At 36.3% G+C, this 13,073-nt stretch overlaps 1 protein-coding gene across 1 annotated transcript in view; it reads left to right on the top strand.

The window, feature by feature from the left end:
• Window positions 1–4,051: 4,051 nt before the first annotated feature.
• Cad86C (Cadherin 86C) overlaps window positions 4,052–13,073 on the top strand; it is a 180,024-nt gene continuing 171,002 nt past the window's right edge. Inside the window, exon 1 of the mRNA XM_090380309.1 lies at window positions 4,052–4,128. The gene's annotated coding sequence lies outside the window, so the exon portion shown is untranslated. The remainder of the gene's footprint in view (window positions 4,129–13,073) is intronic.

Raw genomic sequence — 13,073 nt, 5'->3', positions numbered from 1 at the left:
GTGAAAATGAATTCTCCTGCTCCCATGGCTGTCAACCCACCATATCGAAACCCAACTGAGCATGTTTGGGACCTATGGGAAAAGAATATGCGATGCTACGACCGACCTTCAACCTGAAAATGTGCGGGCATTACTGGACACATTGTGCAACCCATAGGTAGCACTACCACAGGAAATCCTGCAATACCTTGTGGAGTCCATGACAAGATGTATGGGATGTATTACGGGATGATTATTTTATTCTCTCTCTCTTTCTTTCTGTATATATACATTGAAAGGACAGAATTTATGGGATATCTGATTCTGGACAATGCGACGCTGTCATCCCTCTCGCTAGTGGACGAACCCACCGCTTCGCAGGTACACTGCATCTGCATAGACGATAATTCGATGTCAGTATGGATAAACATCGTGAGTTAACCGACTTTGAAAGAGGCATGATAGTGGACCCGACTCATGGGTCATTCTATCGCAGAGGTTGTACAGAAATTGCATTATTCCCGTTCGACAGTATCAAGAGTGTATCGGGAATACGCCATTTTCGGAATAACATCTCATCGTGGATGCGCTGTGGGCGGAGAAGGGTGGTGGATGAACGTTGCCGTCGACATCTGTCTGGCATTGTTTCGGCCAACCGTAGAACGACAGTGGCACAAATCACCGCCAACTTCAACGAGGGAGGTGCTAGAAACCTCTCCACCAAGACCATCAGGCGATCATTAGCTGCAATAGATTATGGGAGCCGCCTACCCACCAGAGTCCCATTGTTCCACCACGACAAAGGACTCTACGCTTCAACAGGACGAAAGAACATCGGGACTGGACCTTGGATGATTGGAGACTGGTCTCCTGATCCGATGAGTCCCGTTTCCAGTAATTTCGAGCGGACGGGAAGTTGCGTATCTGGGGAAACTGCGCAAAGCAATGCACCCGTCATGTCAACAAGGAACTGTTCAGGTAAGTATACGGTCAGTAATGGTCTGGGGCGTGTTTAACTGGTACATGTTGAGACCTCTGGTACGTCTAGACGCATTTTGTACGGTTCAGTTTATGTGTCCATTGTTGCAAACCATCTGCATCCCTTCACAGTGATTCTGCACCCAGAGGGCAATAGACTCTTCCAGCAGAACAGTGCGCTTCCCCACAGAGCCGTGGTGACTAGAACATGGTTCAAAGAGCAGCCCTCAGATTTTACCATTATGGGATGGTCTCCCCGTTCATCGGACATGAACTCTGTGGAGCACCTTTGGGATGCTGTGGAAAGGTCCGTTTGAGCTTTGGATCCTACACCCAGGAATTCGGTAGAATTATGGACAGTGGTGTAGCAAGCATGGATGGAAATACCTTTCATGAACTAATGGACTCAATTCCTCGCCGTCTGACTGCCCTTTTTCCGGGCGAAAGGTGGGCCTACCTGTTACTAGGTAAGTATCCCATGATTTCTGTCCACTCAGTTTATATGTGTGTTTCATCGGTTCTTATGATAATAACACTCTTAGTGTCCCAACACTGATGTGTTATGATCATCAGAACATCGACAATGAATGCCATGCGGGTTATTGAGATTGTGAACTATCCCACTCTTCTTAATGTAGTGAGATTATTTGAAGAAATGGAATGCATAGATTCAAATTCAAGAGTAAAAGAATACAGTAGCACCTTAACTCCACTAAACACCTTTGGAAGTGACCGGAACGCCTGCTTCCGGCCCATTTTCTCATTTCGGTAATTGAGGACTGGACCTAAGTAGCGCCTCTCGCCGAAAATTGATTGGGATCTGCCAACGAGTATGCACTGTGTAATTAAAGTCGACAGCAGGTTCTTTTAAAGACGTAGGTGTCTGGTTACGGTTCGTAATTTAGGGTATTTTTAAATGCTTCTTTTCAGTTTCAGTTGATATCTGCTTTCAGCTCTTTCATACGATCAACTCCCTCTTCGCTTCACTCACGCTTGAGGCGTATACAAAATAATGGACCCTTTCAGATGGTCTGCCTTGAATGGAGCCACTGTCTTCAATCGTTACCTGTTACACCAATAGAAACGGTGGCGAGACGTGGAGCGGATGGAACTTGGCCTTGTGAAAGGGCCGTCACCCTACACTTGAAACAGTTAAGTAATTATAGTTATTAGTAACCCGGAAGCGGTGGAACTGAGTTGTGTACCCCCTCAGTGAAATATCTATTGTGCGTTAATTGCCGTTTCAATATTAGCTGGTTCCTCTCTATAGTCTTAAGTTACAAGTTAGTTCTTACCCTAGAATAATTACGTGCAACATGCTGATAGATAAGATGTCAATTTTTCTGTAACTGTTTTTCCTTCCGATTTGTTTTGATAATTTCGTTTTCGCTTCATTTGTTGTAGGTGTTCAGCAACTAAGGTCATATTGCGTCCTATATTGCCTGTAAATTGCGTGTGGTTGGTCAATTTTCTGTTTACTAGAAGAAAAACCGAAGTTTCCGGGAGAAAAAACCATGCTACTATCGCCTGAGACCAACCAACTCAGCCACGTTGTGAAAAAAACCATCGATAGGATTCGAAATCGAGTCCTTTCCACCCCCGCCTGGGGAGGAAGGCAATTCTACCAACTCTGCTACCCGCGAGGGCTTTGATACTTTCAGTTTCAGTAGAATTAAAGAAATATGAAATGCGTTTCTAGCCGGACGGTTAAATTCAGGTACTCTGTTTTTTGCTCGAGTATTAAAGTATATAAAGGAGCATCTCGTCTCGGGTATTATTGTTATATATTCATTTGAAATAAAGTATTAATATCTGCTCTTGCGTAAGTTTGAAATTTCTCACATTTGAATAGTTTTATAGATTTAAAAGTCCAGCCGATTATTATTTTCATGTTTATTATACTCATTGTTTTTATTTTCAGAATAACATGGAACAAGTGGCTGTTCTTAATTGCGCTTTATCACCTTCCTCATAAACTCTTTATGGAAGATTTGGAGAAATCTTCCATAAGGAAGAAATCTGAATACAATTAGTAATAATTAACTGAAGTGTTCCATGTTAACCAAACGTCGAACATTCAAGATACGTTTTGCTCCTGATTACTTTAATCAATAATTTTGTTATTTCTAAATTTTATATCCAACAAAAAAAGCAGAAATGTGATAAATTAAATGCGTCGTTGAATATATATTATTAGGCAGGTTAAAATCTAAAGCGTTTATTGTGAACTGTAAACAATTAAAACTCTTCCAAACCATAATTATCTTAAAACACGTGCACGTTCACCCATGCGATCGATCCACTGATAATAATTACAAGTTGATTTCCGGTTGTTCATTTATTGTTATTCAGACAGACAGACTCCGTTCACTGTCGCATTTCCCGCCAAAAATACTCTCAGCGCAAGTCAGGTGGTTAACTTCTGTTTACGATTGTTTTTCGAACACTCCGAACGCTTTACTTGCGCGAACATCTGCCATTCGCCGCGTGACTCACAACTTGCGTTCCTGCCACCGTTGTCATGGTAACTGTGTTGATGGCAACGTAGTTTACCGTTGCCAGGCAGGACAATATTTATCTTTTCGATGAGTCGAAAGCATTTTCCTGTAACTAATGCAGCGAATAGTGGGAATAAGTTGGTCCCTTAAGGAATCTGGTATGGACTGAATGAAAATCGTACTCAATTAAGGCAGATTAAAATTTAGTTGCGTTCCATTTTCCAATTCCCGAGTGGAAGTCATCCTCTGCTCGGACTGACACAAAACCGAGAAGTCGACTTTGTCAGTCTAAAGGGATTACTTACTTGTTTTATGGTTCTTCCGTCAGAGAAGTCGTTACCAGGGGTCACTGTGGTTCATGTGATGTAATATGTTAGCGGACAAAATTCCACAAAACATGCCTCTTCCCAGGTTTACCTTTCCGCGCATGCGCACCTTTCACTGCAACCGACTGTCATCCGCTCGGTGCGTTTCACAGCAGAATGAGTCCTAGCGAAATGCTTTTCACGTATCAAATGTAACGCTGGCGCACACGGAGCGTTGACTTCTGACAGGCAACTACTAACCTCCGGCTGACGACTTATTAATTCGACGAAATCGTTCGTTCTTGAAACTGGTCTGACAGTTCACCCGCGTCGACAACTGCTTGAGAAAATGCAGGGCATACACAAAAGTGAGTTTTAACGGCAATTTCGCTTTCGATTTCTTAGGAACTTTAAGAAAAATTTCTCGAAATCATTCTAAGTTCTTTGAGGAATTCTTTTAATATACAGAAATTGAAGTTGGAATCCCCATCCTCATTACTATTCAGGCTCTGTTCTTCTTAGACAAGAATTGATATCATTTTCCTGGGCTTTACTGAAAAATAATTTTCTTACATTTTCTTGGACCTTTCTCAATAAGCTCTACATTATGCTATTATTTATCAGTATTAAGATATTTTGCTATTTTGAAAGCTTTCATTATTTCGGTTTTCATATAACATCTATATACATTGTTTTTGAATACAGAGGAATGCTGCATGAATAGAATGATATTATTAAATATTATGATATTAAATTTATTATATACAGTTTAAACTTTTATCTCCAGTGTTTCTATTTTCAAATTTTTTTTCTAAAATAGTCTTTCAGATTGTCTAATTTATTAATTTGCAAATATAATTTCTATAAGCGTTGATCTATTCTGTTAGTTACTAAATAAACACTTAAAAATGGACTCCTTTGGTTGACGCTTTACCGATAAGCCTCGTTGTAATACAGAGAAGCTACAATTGCAGGCGTCCAACTCGTTCTTTAAACAGTCCTGTAGAATTTGGTTAGTTCATTATTTAAATACACTTTTTCTTTATACTTCGGGAACTACAGTCACAAAGTTCACAAGGTAGAGAGAATACAAGAAATAGCACTGCATTTGACAGTTACGGGTTTGAATCCCGGTTACTCAAAACACGTGTACTTATGCACTCTCGCGCCTGACCCCTTGGTTAGGCAGCCTTTGTTGATATGACAAAAAATCGCTTTGAGATTCATCTTGATATTGTAATTAATCTTTCATATTATATACTGAATTTATGCGGTATATTAGGCTTAAAGTGAATTGTAATAAAACTCGGACTATAGTTTGATAGCCTAATTTATTATCGTTAGTTTGAGTAACGATAATAAATTTTCTCTTATTCTAAGTGATATTTGTTGAACTTTCCCGCTCATCTCAATTTAAAACTTATTACATCTCCGTTGTAATTGATACCATAACGACGTAATAAAGCATATTCATAATACATTAGGTTGGATTATTAACATTTAAAGAAAACACATATTTAGCATTATAGTGTGAAATTCAATTATTTACAGTGTATGCAAGTTAAATTCGATTTATATTAGAACAGAATAATTTTTATTTGATAACCATCCATATAATAGGAATGAAATTCATGGGCGTGGAAAGATCAATAAAAACAAACGATCATAAACAACGGGATGGAATACAGTGGAACTTGAAACTTAGTATAAGTATATGTAAAGAACATTAAACCAAATCTAGGATTTGTAATTTTAATGAAGTTTGTAAAATTACATTATGACATTCACAGTGTATGCTGAATGGAAATATGCGTCATCTTTTAATATAAAATGTTATACCTATAAATATGCATCTTATTTTAAATTAAATTATTAAATTGCAAAATGAATATGAATTTTGCGAGACCTTGACCCCCTCAGGACATCAAATTTATCGTTAAGCAGTGTTCCTCGAAGAGATCTTCAAGTGTTTCTTGGAATGAAATAGCGTATAGAGAAATTAATATTTATTTTAAACATTGAAAACGATGAAAGCCTCGTGCTCATCCATATATCCATTTTGGTGACTCATGTATCAAAACAATTATGCTAATTTTCTTGACTATTATCTTCTCAATGTTTCGTTGCAAATATTTTCTATCCTCTGTGTTTATTATTGCACTGTACCATTACTCTCTATCACACCGGTCGACCCGAGTTCGTTTTCCCATTGCATTCAAGAAAGAGCTCATTATTTTAATCCGTCACCGTCAGGAACAGAGGAAAATTTGGGCTCAATTTTGCATGGTGATGGTAACAACTGATACCAAGCATAAAATGGTTCCATTTTCAATTTAGCCATGTTATGCAGAGGTTAATTGGAAAATTCTACCCATGGGACTTTGCAAATAACCTAACATGGGGAGAGTTTACATTAAATATGCAACTGAAGAGCTGAACTGAGCTTGAGTGGTAATTTTTTTTTATAAAAATTAATAAATTCATTAATGTGAACGAATTTTATTCTGAGTATTTATTTAATGATTTTAAAATATTAAGCCAGGGCCAACACTCAGAGCATGTTTGTTGGTTTATCAGGGACTAAGAGTTGGGGGGATACATTAAAAAAAAAAAAAACCTTCGCACGCTTTCTGACCTTGATAGAGTAAACAATAAAGATATGTGCTTAACGTTATGCTTCCTATTCTTTGCCCTGGCTATTCGGTGAAATATATTAATATCAAGGGCTAACTTATGTAAATTTAATTCTAACTAATAGGCCCAATACAAAAATGGTTAATTTTTTTTTTCTGTTATTACGAGTAAGACACAGATATGAGAATATATTCTTCAAGGCCACTGAAATTTTAAATTCACTTTCTAATAATTATAATCATCAAACTTTCTAAATTTTGCAACTTTGCAGAACCATCACAAAAGTTTTAATTCAGATCTTAATGAATAAAAAGGAGTCTAAATGAATTAAAAAGAGTTAACTTCTTTTCATTCATTTAGAAGACTTCAACTTATTCTTAAGTTGAAGTCTTCTAAATGAAAGCCCAAACTCATTCACTGAGTTTCTTATTTTGCCTGAGTTCGCCTAAAACCACCTGATCGTGTATTTATCCAGTAATTTAGCTACTTCATTTGCCTTACACACCTCCTCCTCCTTTCCAAAGAGTGAACTGTTATCATCTTTTATCGTATAAAAAGCAATTATTAATAAATTTCAGATAATAAAACATTTTCATAATATTTTCTAGTACTTTAATTATATTACTATTATATATATTATTTTATATTTATTTTATAATATATTTTTATTGTATCCTCATAAGATTCATAGAAAGATAATGGATTTATTGAATAGGCGATTACTGTCACTGAAACTATTGGATTTGGGACAACTTGTTAATAATTTAAGAGAATAGAAAATCGAAAATAGAAAAATTTAACAGAAAGCCGAAGGTTTTGGTAAATGCCCGGATTTCTGTCATATTTTGTATGTCATGTTCTGGGACATATTCTACAGTCAAAAGTTACGAAAAAAGTCATCTAAATATACACCGATTCTAAAAAGGTTAATGAACGCTATGGTTATTCGAAATTTTAAAAATAGCTATGCGGTTTTAAATAGTGATAAATCATATAAAATGAATAAATATGCCATGCACATTTCTAGGTACGTTTCTGCTCATTCTCGTTTAATTTTTATCATTTTTTTACAATTAGACATATCTTTTTTAATTGAACAGCCATTGATTTGTAACCATTCAGATTTGTTTTTCTTATTTTGAACCTTACAATACATCCCAGAATTTTTTGCACATGATTTTTAAACATTTCTTTCTACTTACTTACATTTTTTATATTGTAGACTTTACGGTTCCAGCAGTTATGATTTTCTCGCCCACAGATAACTAACCTAATATAACCTTTCCCCCCAGAAAAAGGCGGAAAGACTATTTTGCTGCCAGTTTGCGTCGACGTGCTTTTTTTTAGTTATTAGGCTTTTATTCCTATTACTACTTAAATATTGCCAAGGATATAAATTTATGTAGAGTCTGCCGTTACCGAGTGGTTAGGGAGAGAGAGTACAGCATCAGCACACGCGTTCCATTTATCCTGGTTCGAGCCCATGTGACTGATGAATATTGTTAATGATGAATTTTTGATTAATCAAGAATTGGTGATGACGTTTTGCCAAAATTAACAGTATAAACTCTTCTTGCATGAATGATAGTGCTACGAATGACGAGAACATTTTTATTTATGATATTTGCATATTAATATGAAAAATGTTTTTTGGGTTAATTAAGAGTGACTGTTAGATTTACAATGCTTGAACGGACTTGACCTAATAATCCTATATTCCTACAAGCTGCCTATTCCCACAAAATAGGCAGTTTTGAAGAAAATATGGAAACAAAAATAACAGATAAATTTTCACTGACAACACTAGTTAAATATAAACTGGATAATATCTTTTATTTGATAATATCTGTTACAAGATGAAATTACTTTAGTTTAAAGGAATTGTCTGTTGAAATTATACGGAAATATTCATTTGTAGATTATGTCAAAACATCACAAGACTCATGAGATTATGTAGATTGAAATTATTGTCTAAATAAATTGCAAGTTATAGCTGTTACTTGCAATACAATATTCAAGGTCAAATAAAAAAACTGAGAAAACAACAGTGCTATAATTGACAGTGCCTTACGTCAATTGAAGTTAACTTAAAAAAAAAAAAAAACGTTTTTTTTTTTTTTAAACGCTAAGGTCAACTGTCCGGCCACTGTCAGAAAATGTGACGTCATGAATCTATTCTGTATGATGCAGAGATATAGGCAGTAGCTGCGCCAACAACAATCAAAAGGATTTTCACCGGAGAATATAGGCTTCTCAGTTGGATCTACTGGAAAGTTCGCATTCTCGGCATGTCACGACCGTCTCAATGGCAAGAGAAGTCCGCACTATTCCGAAAGTTATAATATGGAGAAAAGTACTCTCTTTGGTAAAAATGCTCAAAGAGAAAAATCTCTGAATCCAACTTTTGTGCCTTCTGAAGGATTCCCTAAGCTCTCTTTCCATGAAAATCCAATATTGTTATATCGGTTCAACTATATAGTTCTCTCTCTCTTAGATCGATATTTCCCAACTCAGATCCCCCTTTGATATTGTTCCTCGGCTGTTATTTGCATACTTTTGTGCAAGATTCCATTACAGAAAGAAGGTTCACCGTAGACTGCTCAGTATCCACAATAATCTAAGGGATTTAGATTCTAAATTGTCGATAAAAAGATAGTTGGATGCCAAAGTTGAAATAGTTTCCTTTCTGTGATTTTATATTTCTTTGCATAAAATACTCGTTAGAATAAACTTGCTAGTAATTCGGCTAAAATATGTTGAGTATCTCCTTCAGATAGATAATTTTTGGAGATCTGTACAGAATATGGATTATAATTTATTCAATTGAATATGTATAAGAATATGTCTATATGTATTATAATTTATCTGTTCATTATATCTGTTTTTCTGAAGGTTATATTATATTTAAAGATTTTATTTTTATTTTTTTTTTTATTTTATTAATAAAAAGATACACAACAGGTAACCATTAACAGTGTATCTGAGATCAGATCAATAAACATAATAACAATAATGTGAAATCCTACAGGACGATAAACATTGATACAAATTCAAACAATAAAGCATATGTACAAAAGAGGATTGTATTAAGTTAAGTTACCGGTAAAACAAGTAATAATTAATCCGTTAGAGAATAGAAAAATAATATAACAAATAATAAGCTACAATAATTAGATGTGAGCTAGTCACTTTGCAGTTTAAGTGAAGAGGCAAACTTGTGGATGGAGTTCATCAGTGATTGGGAGTTGTCAAAGAAGTCAATGCGAGAGTCATTTGCTGATTTGCTGATTCTGTTCAGTGGACTGAACTTCATTAAGTCCGTGTTGGCAGAGTCAAGGCGAAACGGTGTAAGGTTCCTGACTTGTCTACAGGGAGCATTGAAGTTTATTTTACTCAGGATATCAGATGCTTCATAAATTCCAGTGATTACTTTGGCTAGGAGGGCGATGTCAGCAGTAACTCTTCTAGTGCACAGAGGCCTTAGATGAAAGTAATCACACAGCGATTCATAATACACTGAGTGATAGAATAGAGGATTGCGGTACGTAAGGTAACGGATAAAGTTTTTTTGGACTGCTTCAATTTTGTTAGTTAAAGTCTTTGTGTGAGGATTCCAGATGGGGGAACTGAATTCAAGGATTGGCAGTACAATAGTTTTATAAAGGATAACCGCATATCTGTAGTTTTTGAACTTGTATGTGTTCCGTTTGATGAATCCCAGTGTTTTGAATGCTTTGCTGGTGATTTTAAGGACATGGGCATCGAATTTAGCACTGCTGGAAAAGAGAATCCCTAAGTCGTTAACTTGGTCACACCTTTCGATGATCACAGAGTTAATACTATACTCCGTATTCATTAGTTGTGGAGATCTGCAAGATGAGAAAGAGATAACTTTGCACTTCGCGGGGTTAGCAGACAAGCCATTCAGAGATAGCCACAGAGAGAATTTATTGAGAGCACATTGAAGTTGTTGAGAATCGGTAGTCTCCTTCACTGCTGAGTAGATCTTAAGATCATCTGCATAGAGAGCAACTTGAACATTGGAGGTGTAGATGAAAGAAGGAAGATCATTTACGAAAACAATGAAGAGAAGAGGACCTAAGGGAGAGCCTTGTGGTACTCCGCTTAGTGGTATAAAATAGTCTGAGTTCACTTGATCGATGATAACGCTCAAGGAACGATGCGTAATATAGCTGCGTAGCCATGAGAGCAAAGGGTCACGGATGCCATACAGCTTAAGTTTTTCCAGAAGTTGTTCGTGCGGGACTTTATCAAATGCCTTAGATATGTCTGTGTAGACTGCATCAACTTGTAGGTGGTTATCAAGAGCTTCAGAGGTGTATTGCCAGAAAGGAAGTAAATTTGTGACTACTGACTTGCCACTGCAGAAACCATGTTGATTCTGATCGATAAAAGGCTTGAAGAATTCGAAGAGATGTTTGTGCACTGCTGTGTCGAAGAGTTTAGCCAGGCTGTTTTGCAAGGTTATGGGTCTGTAATCGCATACGTCATTTTTATCACCTTTTTTGAAAATAGGAACTATATTGACCTGCTTAAAGTGATTAGGATACTTCCCCAGCCTGAGAGACAGGTTGAAGATCCGCAGTATGAGGGGTTTCAATGTAGTGACAGTCCTTTTCCAAAATAGGCCTGGAATGTCATCTGGGCCTCTAGTATAGTCATTTTTCATGCTTTTTAATGCCGAGTTTAAATCTTCATCAGTGATAAAGAGATTAATGAGGATATCATCTTTAACAGGTGTGAAGTCAGGAAATGAGGCCCGTGGGCATCTTTAAATATAATATAATCTTCTTCTATCTTTATATATCTTTTACTGTAAGCCCCTGGAGACCTCACCGTGACGGATATTATGGACTAAGTTCTGTACTTCTCTTTAATGCATAAAATAAAGATCATTCATTAACTTAGCAGGGTGTACACCCGTCAGTTACTTGTTTATCCTCTTCTGAATGAAGTTTTCCCCTGCCTGTGGACTGAACAAAAATTAGGACAATTAAAAATTAGAATTAGGAATTTTTAACTGAAATGAAAACTGCGGTACGTTTCACAGAAATGCATTTCGTAAAATAAAATCCCACGTGATGTGCGAGCGCTTAAAAGTGTTTTGCATTTGCCAGTTGCGCTCGTAATTTGCCCTTGAACAATTCGCGCATGAAGGTAACAAAGTAAAAATGTTCATTATGAAACAGTTTATCCACGCAGCGCAAACGATCCCTAATTACTAACTGTTTATACATGCAGTGATGGGTGACCATTTATAGTACAGGGGCAAACAATAACAGCTGTAAAACTCCAAACGGTTGAACTTATTTCCGTTGTTGCGTCTCTGCCTTGCACGCCTCTGGTACGTGCGCAGTGCACACGCCCGTGCAAAGTGTGCATGCAAGGTTTATTGACAACATACTCGAAACCGTTCGTGAGGCAGCTGTAAATTCACTTTCTAAAGAAATCGATCGTAATCTCGTTTCGTCACGGGATCTCTAAAACCGTTCAGTAAATAAACAGGTGTCGTCTCCTCGAGAATGCCCATTGCGTAACGTGCATCAACTAGGAAATTACTTTCAGCATGCGTCATAAGACGAATGTTGGCTTTCTTAAGATGTATTCTTATCTGAAAAGCAAAAATTTCTGTTGGTAAAGAGTAACAACAAAATGTTTCCAAATCGAAGTAATTTGGGGTCGGTCAAACAGAAACGATTGGTTGTAATTCTAACTTATAAATTTCTTCCGTTCTTATAAAGAAATTAAAGTTAAAAACAGTTTGTGGTAAATAAATATCTGTCATTGAAATGTAGTTTCTAATTAACCGTTAAAATTATTGTAAGGAAAGCACGATATAAGGTTCTTTAGTCGTTTAAATAAACACTGAGGCAGCTCAGGCCATGGAGCGTCGACATATACCGTGTTGCTTTATTCTGTACGATAAAATAAATAGTTTTCCGGGATAAAACAAGCAACCTTCGTCCATTCAGTTATGGCGCTTAAAAAGAGCAAAATAAATAAAAAATAATTAATTAACAATTAAGATTATACTTGGCAAAGTGCTCTTCTGTTACCGAGTGCCAAGGCACCCTAATATTCAAAATAAAAGCCATAAAAATAAGAAAAAAAGAACCCAACGAAACGTATGCTCATACCACTATCATGGGTTGTACACTCTTCTGTCCCACTTTATTTTCTCCTTAGTTCATGTCCATCTCTCGCTGCCTTCGTTATGTTTTAATTTATTCTGTCATTTTCCTTGATTTATTACAATTGATTTATCTATTTCTGTTTATCTTGTTTACTATGATTTAGTTTAAAATTACTTTGCATATTTATATTAGACCTCGAATGACTGTTTGAGTTAATTATTTTCATTTTGTATTCGGATCGCGTAGAAATACTCATTGACCTCTGCCTGAATAGCGGTCAACCACTGAAATACAATCCTTTTGGAGTTCATAAATGCTGGAATTCCCAGTTTCTGTTTATTTTATTTCATTTATTGTGAGGATGAGTTTGACTTCTATTTTTCACTTTTTTGCCGTTTTTTTATTTCGAAAATAAGCTACCGTGCTTAAATATAACCTTAATTGTGCATTAATTGACCGCGTAGTTTCATGGTATATTTAAGGTGTTTTTCCCCCACACTGGTCTTGGGAACATAAACAGTTGT

The sequence above is a fragment of the Mastigoproctus giganteus genome, chromosome 8, assembly GCF_048544385.1.
Source record: "Mastigoproctus giganteus isolate SK-2022 chromosome 8, ASM4854438v1, whole genome shotgun sequence".
In the NCBI taxonomy this organism is placed as follows: domain Eukaryota; kingdom Metazoa; phylum Arthropoda; class Arachnida; order Uropygi; family Thelyphonidae; genus Mastigoproctus; species Mastigoproctus giganteus.
The sequence above is the reverse complement of the archived record's forward strand: the minus strand, read 5'-3'. Positions and strand labels throughout refer to the sequence as shown.